General features: G+C 49.6%; 1 pseudogene; it reads right to left on the bottom strand.

Moving 5' to 3' along the window:
- Nucleotides 1-9160: 9160 nt before the first annotated feature.
- Nucleotides 9161-9399, bottom strand: LOC139235748 (U2 spliceosomal RNA; annotated as a pseudogene).
- Between the last annotated feature and the right edge of the window lie 223 nt (nucleotides 9400-9622).

Here is a 9622-nt window from a genome sequence, read left to right as displayed (position 1 = left end):
AGTAACCTTTTGTGTGGCACCTTATCGAATGCCTTTTGGAAATCTAAATACACAACATCCATCGGTACACCTCTATCCACGATGCTCGTGATATCCTCAAAGAATTCCAGTAAATTAGTTAAACATGATTTCCCCTTCATGAATACATGCTGCGTCTGCTTGATTGCACTATTGCTATCTAGATGTCCCGCTATTTCTTCCTCAATGATTTTGCTTTGTACTGGAATCCAGGTCAGCGATTGGAGCATGGGCAGAACCATCGGAACGGCCCAGGTACAGCAAGCGATGCGGCAAGCAGCAGAGGAGTGGTGAGGTCGGGGTGGAGTAGCGCCGGGAGATCGGGCCTGAGAGATTGCGGCCCACAAGAGGCGAGAATTCGGGGCTGAGAGATTGGGGCCCAGGAGAGGCAAGAGTTCGGAATGGAGAGATTGGGGCCAAGGAGAGGCGAGAGTTTGGAGAGGAGAGATTGGAGCCAAGGCGAGGCGACAGTTCGGGGAGGAGAGATTGGGGCCAAGGAGAGGCTAGAGTTCAGGGCGGAGAGATTGGGGCCCACAAGCGGCGAGAGTTCTGGGTGGCGACATTGGGCCCCACGAGAGGCCAGACTTCGGACGGAGAGATTGGGGCCCACGAAAGGCGAGAATTCGGGGCGGAGAGATTGGGCCCCACGAGAGATGAGAGTTTGGGGTGGAGAGATTGGAGCCACAAGAGGCGCGAGTTCGGGGCCCGGAATAGGCAAGGACCCAGGGACAGCATGGGCCAGACCACACTGCGATCTATGGGCAGTACAAGTCTGTGCACCAGGTCTGTGCAGCAGAGCTTGGTCTCCAGTCGTCTTGGTTAACCTTTGCCACTGGACCAAGACCTCACTCTGTTCAGCCCGTGTGGTGGATTGTGTGCAACGGTTACCCACGTTAAAATAATCCACACACAAGCATCTTCCACACTTTAATATTTAGTTCGGGACCTGGATATCAGGTCTCAGTGAAACATCTGTGAACTCATCCGTTTTGTTTTGGAAGCGGGTCATCATCGAATCAAGGGACTTCCTAATTCTATACAGTACAGGAGGCCAGAGAGTGACTTCCGCATTCAGCGCCGACCCTGAGATGGAGCGGCTGGGAATTGCTGGACATGCTGTATAAACGCAAGTAGTTGTTTTCGTGGTGTGGGGGAGGCACTGCCCCCGGGGTTTGCTGGTGCCGGGCCTGGAGGTTTTGACACACAGGTTGAGAGCCGCATTCGGTGTTGCCCGGGACCTGAGAGCCACACTCGGTGTTGCCTGGGGCCTGAGAGCCACTTTCGGTGTTGACCGGGGCCTGAGAGCCGCACTCAGTGATGCATGGGGCCTGGTGCATGGGGCCGGGGAGCCACACTCGGTGCTGCCCGGGACTGAGAGTCACACTCCCTGTTTCCTGGCGCCTGAGAGCCACACTTGGTGATGCTGATGCCGTGCTCGCTCCAATCAGTCCCCGGGAGCCTCTCCGCACAGGGGCGTGCTCTGCAGGGACCTGGCCTACCCACATTGCCCCGCTGCTGATGGATATAGGGCGTAAACCGACGGGCGGAGCACTCTGGGTAAGATCATCCGCCATTGTCACGGTGAGGACGGCACAGGAGGCCATGCAGCCCATCCTGTCTGTGCCGGCTCTTTGGTGAAGCTGTTCAATGAGTCTCACTCCACTGCCCTTTACCTATTGCTTGGTATATTTTTCCCAGCAAGTATTTATCCCATTCCCTTTTAAAAGTTACAATTCAATCTGCTTCCACCACCCTTTCAGACAGTGCAATCTGGATCATAACAATTCGCTGAGTAACAAATTATCCCACATCTCACTTCTCGTTATTTTGCCAATCATCGGACGTCTGACTCCTCTGGTTACCTACCCTAATGCCACTGGAAATACTTTTTCCATATTTACTCTATCTAAATCGTTCATAATTTTGTACATCTCCATCAAATCGCCTTTTACCATTTCCTCCTCTCTGGAGAAAACTTCACTAGGCTCTCCACATCACGGAAGTCCCATCTCCCTGGCACCATTCCTTCTGCACCTTCTCTAAAAGCTTGCCATCATTACGAAAGTTTGGAGCCCAAACTTGAACACAATTCTCCAGCTGAGGCCTAACCAGTGTTTTATAAAGGTTTAGCAAATTAAACATCAAATGCTGATATTTCTCTGATGGGGTTTAAAGGGCGAGGTCCATCTAGTCAGTTGGATGTGTCAATGAGACTGTGAACCTGAAGAAGTGCATTTAGAGTGGAGATCCAGAACATGCTGTGTAACCGGGCGCAAACACTCCTGCACAACCCACACATCACTTGTTTCCCATTTGGCATTAAAGTAATGTGTTAATTGCAACAATTCAGTTGATTTGATTTCAAATAGTTTAGGATAGAAATTGAATCATGTTTCTATGATTTTTCCCCAAATCAGATTCAAGGCCTCAATTTTTTTCTTCATCTGTGTGCAGTCACAGGTTTCCAAACCTGAGACTGTACATTGGGATTCCAATCCTGGGACTGTACATGGGGTTTCTAACCCTGGGAGAGTAATTGGGCATTCTAACACTGGGAGAGTAAATGGGGATTCTCACCCTGGGACCAGATATGGGGGTTCTAACCCAGGCACTGTAAATGGTGATTCTAACCCTGGGGCTGTACATGGGGATTTTATCCCTGGGCGAGTATGTGGGCATTCTAAACCTGGGAGAGTACATGGGGAATCTACCCTGGGACTGTACATGGGGATTCTAACCCTGGGACTGTACATGGGGATACTGTCCCTGGGACTGTACATGGCGTCCAGGCATTCGGGCCCCCTTCAGAGATGACAGAGCCTCTAATTCCCCGCAGTGCTCCAGATGTGGTCTAGCCAGGGCTTTGTGCAGCTGCAGATGGATGGCAGCACTCATGGAACAGTACGATGGCAGGTAGCTTACTATTGACTTTCATTTTAAACTTTTAATCAACTTGGGAAAACTTTTAAAACTTCAAGAGAAACTTTTAAACAACTGGAGAAACTTTTGAAACCTCTGGAGAAAATTTTAAATAACTTGGGAAACCTTTTTTAAAACTCTGGGAGAAACTTTTAAAACTTCTGAAGAAACTTTTAAACAACGTGGAGGAACCTTTAAGAATAATTTTCTTTTAAAAATGTTTTATTAAGCAATTGAATACTGTACCCCAATCTAAATAGAAAATAGTTTGGTGTGTTTTATTAGCATCATTTTCAGCCATTGAAAACCAGGTTACTCACGACGACGCCCAGCAAGCAGGTGTGCCTCCGACCCAGCGACCGCGACATCACCCGGCCCCTCCTGCGGCGGGCCTACATCCCTCGAGCGGCAGGTTTTCATCCCTCCAGCAGCGGGCCTACATGTCTCTCCTTGTCGACGGCTGGACCTCCCCTTCCCCACTGGTGGCCTGGTTATGATTCTTTCACCCTCCTACTCCTTTGTGACCTCCCACTTGGAACTCCAGCAGACAACTGATTTCCTAATGCCTGCCCCAACCAAGCCTCGGACCACTTACCAACAAGGGTGCTACTCAGCACCGAGCTTGCAGCCAACATTTCGCATTCGGCAATTAGGCTCATACAGAAGTGCCTGGTCGTCTTGGATCCCTTGCACTGGACCAAGACCTTGCTCAGCTATGCCACCCCACGTTAAAAGAACTCACACACAGGCATCTTCCACTCCGTTAACATGAAGTTCGGGACCTGAAACGTCAGGACTCCCATTGGACAACACCAACAGCAACAGGCCAGAATGCCGCACCACCATAGTTGCCCGGGAACTTAGAAGCTTTGACATCGACATCGCCACCCTAAGCGAGATCCAGCAGGCAGGGGAAGGCCAGCTCAATGAACAAGATGGACGTTACACCTTTTTCTGGAAAAGAATACCAGAGGAATAACGCCACCTTCATAAAGTTGGCTTCGCCATCAAAATGAGCTGGTCAACAGCCGCAAAGACACCCCCTGTGCGGTTAACGAACGCCTCTTGACGCTTCAACTCACCCTATTCTGGAACCAATGTGCAACAGTCATCGGTGCGTATGCCCCAACAGTCGATTCAATGGAGGAGACCAAAGAGGGTTTTTATTCCAACTCCGAAACATCCCTGTCCTGCGTCCCTGCAGGCGACATACTCATCCTGTTACGTGACTTCAACGCCAGGGTCGACAAAGACATAGTCCTCTGGGGAGGCATGATTGGCAGTGAGGGGGTAGGGAAAGCCAACTCCAGTAGTACCCTAATCCTCACAAAATGTCAAGAACATGAACTTCTCATCACCAACACCTTGTTCCACCAGAGGGACAAATACAAGGCATCGTGGCAACACCTTCGCTCCAAACACTGGCACCAGCTCGACTATGTTATCGTCCGAGCCAGGGATCGTGAGGGTGTGCGCATCACCCATGTCATGACAGGAGCTGACGACTGCTGGACGGACGACCGCCTGATCCATTATCGACATTAACATAGCCCCAAAACGGAGGGGACAGCAGAAGCAGTGCCACAAGAAAGTCAATGCCAGGGCACTTAAAGACCCAGCTAAGAGAGCCCTATACAGCCAACGCTTTAGACCTAACCTGAAGTGCCTTGATGACGCTGAGATGCTGAATGCCCACAGCGCTTGGTCTGCCCTCCAGGCCTCCAATACCAGTGCCTGTGAAGAGACACTTGGTTATTCAACCAGAACACACCAGGACTGGTTTGATAAGAATTCTCAGGAGATCAATCAATTAATATTTCTGAGCCTCAAGCAACAACCCAACACAGGAGCAGCAAAGCGGCTCAAAGCTGAGATCCAACAAAACACCTGGGACCTAAAGTACAGATGGTGGATGGAGAAAACACAGGAGATACAACTGGCCAACAGCCATGATGTGGTGGATTCTTCATATCAGTCAAGGCTACCTACGGTCCAAACTCCCAAGGTCCCACCCCACTGCTGGCCAAGAATGGGGAAACACTCATCAAGGACACCGAGGTTGTCAAGGCCCGCTGGAAGGAGCACTTCAAAGATCTCCTCAATCGAGATTCTGAATTTGACTCGAGTGTTCTCGACTCCATCCCACAGCATGCGTCCCGCCACCACCTCAGTAAAATACCAACGTTGCATGAGGTAGGAAAAGCCATAAGACAGCACAAGAACAACAAGGCGACGGGAGCGGATGGATTCCCTACTGAGGCGCTAAAGCATGGCGGAGATGCGCTGTTGGCATGGATACATGGCCTCATCGCTCTCATCTGGAGGGAGGAGAGCATGACGGGAGATCACAGTGATGCAGTGATCGTGACCATCTTTAAAAAAGGGGGCAATTCCAACTGCAGCAACTACAGAGGGATCTCCCTGCTAATCAGGCACTGGGAAAGTTTTTGCCAGAGTCCTCTTCAACCATCTTCTCCCTGTGGCCGAGGAGCTCCTCCTGGAGTCAAAGTGTCCCACAGGGCACAAAGGACATGATCTCTGCAGCGCGACAGTTGCAGGAAAAATGCAGGGACCAGCGCCAGCCGTTATACATGGGCTTTTTCAACCTTACAAAGGGATTTGTCACTGTGAAACATGAGACTCTATGGAGCGTTCTCCTCCATTTCGGATGCCCTCAAAAATTTGTCAACATCCTTCGCCTGCTCCACGACGACATGCAGGCCATAATCCTTACCAACGGATCCATTACAGACACAATCCATGTCCGGACCGGGGTCAAACAGGGCTGCATCATCGCTCCCATCCTCTTCTCAATCTTCCTCACTGCCACGCTCTACCTCACAGTCAACAAGTTCTCTGCTGGAGTGGAACAAAACTACAGAACCAGCAGGAAGCTGTTTAATCTTCGCCGCCTCTGGTACAAAGGCCAAGATAACCACAACCTCTGTCGTTGAGCTACAGTATGTGGACAATGCCTGCGTCTGTGCACATTCTGACGCTGAACTCCAGGATATAGTCGATGAATTTACTGAGGAACACGAAAGCATGGGCCTGACGCTAAATAGCCATAAGACAAAGATGATCCACCAGCCTGTACTCGACGTACAACACTGCCACCCAGTCATCAAGAACCACGGCATGGCCCTCGACAACATGGAGCATTTCCCATACCTCGGGAGCATCTTATCAACAAAAGCCGACATTGATGAGGAGATTCAACACCACCTCCAGTGCGGCAGTGCAGCCTTCAGCCAGCGGAGGAAAAGAGTGCTCAAAGACCAGGCCCTCAAAGCTACCACCAAGCTCATGGTCTACAGGGCTGTAGTAATATCCACCATCCTGAATGGCTCAAGACATGGACCATGTACAGTAGACACCTCAAGTCGCTGGAGATATATCACCAACGATGTCTCCGCAAGATCCTACAAATCCCCTGGGACGACAGGTACACCAACATCAGCGTGTTCATCTAGGCTAACATCCCCAACATTGAAGCACTGACCACACTCGATCAGCTCCGCTGGGCAGGCAAATTAGTTTGCATGCCAGACATGATACTCCCAAAGCAAGTGCTCTATGCGGAGGTCTTTCATGGTAAATGAGCCCAAGGTGGGCAGCGGAAACGTTACAAGGACACCCTCAAAGCCTCCCTGATTAAGTGCGACATCCCCACTGACACCGAGGAGTGCCTGGTCAAAGAGCGCCCTAAGTGGAGGAAGTGCTTCCGGGAGGGCGCTGAGCACCTCGAGTCTCAATGCAGAGAGCATGCAGAAATCAAGCGCAGGCAGCGGAAAGAGCGTGCGGCAAACCAGTCCCTCCCACCACTTCCCTCAACGACTATCTGTCCCACCTGTGACAGAATTTGTGGCTCTCGTATTCGACTGTACAGCCGCCAATAAACTCACTTCAGGAGCGGAAGCAAGTTTTCCTCGGTTTCGAGGGACTGCCTATGATAATGATGAGATGGGGATTCTAACCCTGGGACTGAACATGGGGATTCTAACCCAAGGCGTGAATATTTCTGGGCCTTCTCTCTTACAATTATGTAGGACTTAAACCACAAGGTCGGTACTAAGCATCTCCTTTAGGGGAGATGGTGAGAAATTCGAGGTGTGGAGAGTGAGAATAAAATATCATCGACACTCCTTTACCCACTGGGACCCGGTTGCAAACAGACACTGTCATCGCTCACTTTATTCCTGAACTTAGATGGCCGCGCATGCGCGGTGCGACTCACCGAATCAACATGGCGGAGCACTGAACCCGGCTTCCTGCACGAAGATGCCCGCCGTTAGCCTGGGCCTGTGACCGGAAGAAAGACCCGAAGCTGCAACCGCCCACATTCCGGTTTTTATTCCGTGCTGGCGGCGGGCACCGCTGGTTTATGAAGCCTCCCGCGTCACCCGCTGGTCCATTGCTCCCCTCCACCCGCTCAAATTGAGCGCTTCTGCGGAGGGCATGTTACCCATTTCACCTTCGCCACTACATTCGCCGCGACTGTTCCAAACCCAGCCAGGACACGCGCCTGCGCACTGAACTCCTGAAGTCTGGGTTCGGCATTTTCTTGCACGTGGTGCATACTGGGTAAATACGCCACCATTGCAATCCTGCCTTGGTGAATAGAACAGGATTTACTGGGATTGCATTGGGTATTGAACCATATTCATTCTGGCAGTTATTGTTTGTTTCTGCTGATCTTAATAACCCCTATATCTGCGCTGGAGATTAATGTTCTGTATTAATGTCCTGTGATAGTTTGAACTGGTGCTCTCCTCTCTCTATCTTGCGACAGTTGGAGCTGGTGCTCTCCACTCTCTCGTCCTGTGACAGTTGGAGCTGGTGCTCTCCACTCTCTCTCCTGCGACAGTTGGTGTTGGTGCTCTCCACTCTCCCGTTGCTGTAGGAGGGAGTGCTTTAGTTTCCTGAACAATTGGTACTTCTTCTGGGGAAGGTGGGTCCTGTACAATTCGGGACAGGATACACCTCAACAGCGACGGGACCAATGTTTTCGCGGGTGGTTTTGACAGTACAGTTGGGAGGGCTTTAAACTAGCTTGGCAGGGGGATGGGAACCCAGCAGAGGTCTCTGAGCTATTTAAAGTGGGTGAGAGCTCAGATGAACAGAACCGCAAGAAAGAATGCAAAAGCCAGGAGGCAACAAAGCAGAGTAGCACTGGTGGAAGTGTAAACCACAAGGTGATAAGAAGGGACAATATGTATGAATATAAAGGGGCTGCAGGTGGGGTAAAAACTAAAAATCATGATTTAAAAACTAGTATTAAGAATCTCTACCAAAAAGCACGCAGCATTCGAAATAATGTAAATGAGTTGACGGCACAAATCATTACAAATGGGTATGATTTGGTGGCCATTACAGAAACGTGGTTACAGGGTGGCCAAGACTGGGAATTAAACATACGGGGGTATTTGACAATTCGGAAAGATAGACAAGAAGGGAAAGGAGGTGTGTTCGTTCTGTTAATAAGGGATGATATCAGGGCAGTTGTGAGAGACGATATTGGCTCGAATGAACAAAATGTTGAATCATTGTGAGTGGAGATTAGAGATAGTAAGGGGAAAAAGTCATTGATGGGCGTAGTTTATAGGCCCCCAAATAATAACTTCACGGTAGGGTTGACAATAATCAAGGGAATAATGGAGGCATGTGAAAAAAGACAGCAGTAATCATGGGGGATTTTAACCTACATATTGATTGGTCAAATCAAATCACACGGGGTAGCCTTGAGGAGGCATTCATAGAATGCATACGGGATTGTTTCTTAGAACAGTATGCTACAGAACCTACAAGGGGGCAAGCTATCTTAGATCTGGTCCTGTGTAATGAGACAGGAATAATAAACGATCTCCTCGTAAAAGATCCTCTAGGAATGAGTGATCACAGTATGGTTGAATTTGTAATACAGGTTGAGGGTGAGGAAATAGTGTCTCAAACGAGCGTACTATGCTTAAACAAAGGGGACTAGAGTGGGATGAGGGCAGAGTTGGCTAAAGTAGACTGGGAACACAGACTAAACGGTGGCACAATTGAGAAACAGTGGAGGACTTTTAAGGAGCTCTTTCATAGTGCTCAACAAAAATATATATATATTTTTTTGAAATTCGTAGCCAATCGTTCCAATTCTTTGTCAAATCACAAACGCCAGAGGTCACCTTGCACACGCCAAGGATCACTCTGCGCCAATGCTCTTAGCCAAAAGGCCTAGAGCCACTGCACCGTTCCTGGAAGTACTGCAATACCAGGTTCGTGCCATGGAGGTGGATGGGTCAGGTCCCCCACACACCTCCGTGGAGGTGGATGGGTCAAGCCACCGCACCCACCTCCTGTTTCCAAAAAAGCAATCATATACCTTCCTGATCCAGGGAGAACCACCCGGAGGTCATGGTGGCTACTCCCCTGTCAGGTCAGTTACGCATGATCTTAGCCAAAAGGCCGAGAAACAAAAATATATTCCAGTGAAAAAGGTGGTAAGAGATGGGATAACCAGCCATGGATAAACAAGGAAACAAAGGAGAGTATCAAATTAAAAACCAATGCGTATAAGGTGGCCAAGGTTAGTGGGAAAGTAGAAGATTGGGAACATTTTAAACGACAGCAAAGAAAGCAATAAAGAAGGGAAAGATAGTTTACGAATGTAAACTTGTGCAAAACATAAAAACAGATCGTA

The sequence above is a fragment of the Pristiophorus japonicus genome, chromosome 23 (genome assembly GCF_044704955.1).
Source record: "Pristiophorus japonicus isolate sPriJap1 chromosome 23, sPriJap1.hap1, whole genome shotgun sequence".
NCBI classification, from domain to species: Eukaryota; Metazoa; Chordata; class Chondrichthyes; family Pristiophoridae; genus Pristiophorus; species Pristiophorus japonicus.
This window is presented reverse-complemented; position numbering and strand designations above follow the sequence as displayed.